General features: G+C 65.1%; 1 protein-coding gene across 1 annotated transcript in view; it reads left to right on the forward strand.

Annotated features, from left to right (window-relative positions):
• Positions 1 to 807: 807 nt before the first annotated feature.
• Positions 808 to 1,180, forward strand: part of IRX4 (iroquois homeobox 4) — an 8,756-nt gene continuing 8,383 nt past the window's right edge. The window contains exon 1 of the mRNA XM_006872374.1: positions 808 to 925. The gene's annotated coding sequence lies outside the window, so the exon portion shown is untranslated. The remainder of the gene's footprint in view (positions 926 to 1,180) is intronic.

Raw genomic sequence — 1,180 nt, forward strand, 5'->3', positions numbered from 1 at the left:
TAAGATTCCGGGTGGTCCAAACAGGCTGGGACATCAAGTGGACAAACCCTAGACAGCAATAGGTTCCCTGGTCCCCAAGCACAAAGCTGCTCCCAAGCTGTTCTGTCATCTTAGTCCGCAGCCACCTCCCCCAGCCTTGGTGTCCCTAACCAGTGCCTGTCAACCCAGGGCAATTAGGTGTGAGGGACTTGTATCGACACACCAGGAAGAGAAAACTAAGGCCTAGACAGCTAAATGTGAAGGGATGATATGGCACGGATGGGAGACACAAAACAGTGGGAAGAGACTAAGCCTAGAGAAGAAGCTTAGCCTACTTGGAAGCCTAGCAGGCTGGCTAGGAATCCCCGGTGCCCTCACCAGACCAGCGGGCCTGGAGACCAGTGCAGGTGCACAGGGGTAGCCCTGGACTCAGGGCAAGAGGGTATATAGCTCCTCAGGCCCCAGCCAAATACCAGGGCGGCCTGGATCAGGCGCAGCTAACAGAGCATTTGGTCAAATCAAAACCGGGAGACTTCCTGCCCGCTGTCTGGTCATCCCTTGTCTCCTCTAGGACCCCTGCGTCCCGCGCCCTCCCACCCCCAGAGTCCCTTCTTCTGCCCCAACGTCTCTGGGCATCCCAGCTCTTCCTCTCGTGGAGCTGCGCGCGGGACTGCTGCAAAGGGGAAAGTTAGGCAGCGCGCGGTGCCGCGGGGGAAAGCGTTAATGGGCGGCCGGGTGGGAACAGCGGCGCTTGCTCGCCCACGTCACACCCGTGCGGGCTCTGCTGACGACCGCGGCGCCTGGGGACGCCGGCGCGCTCTGCTCGCCAGGTGCGCCGCCTGGAAATGTCTCCATTAGTGGTCGCCTGCTCCCCGCTGGAGCGCGCGCGCGGAGCGGCCGCGCGGAGCCCTCACGGGCGGCCAAGAGTGGTCCGGCGCCACAGCAGGTAGGCGAGGTCCCTGCAGCCGCCCCCATCCCTGGGCTCCAAAACCCCTCCCCCCTGCCGAGGAGGCGGAGGCTCCGCGCTTCCGCCGAGGGGCGCGGGCGACGGCACGGGCTCCCTGGTGCGTCCCGGCTGCGCTCTGCTCACCGCGGCCCGGCGCCGAGCGGCGCGGGCGGGCGCGTTCCCACCGCAGGTAGGAGCTGGCTCGGCTGCGCAAACTTTGCGCGAATCACCCCGGTGCCCGGGGGGACAAAGTTT

Source organism: Chrysochloris asiatica, unplaced genomic scaffold (assembly GCF_000296735.1).
Source record: "Chrysochloris asiatica unplaced genomic scaffold, ChrAsi1.0 scaffold00195, whole genome shotgun sequence".
NCBI classification, from domain to species: Eukaryota; Metazoa; Chordata; class Mammalia; order Afrosoricida; family Chrysochloridae; genus Chrysochloris; species Chrysochloris asiatica.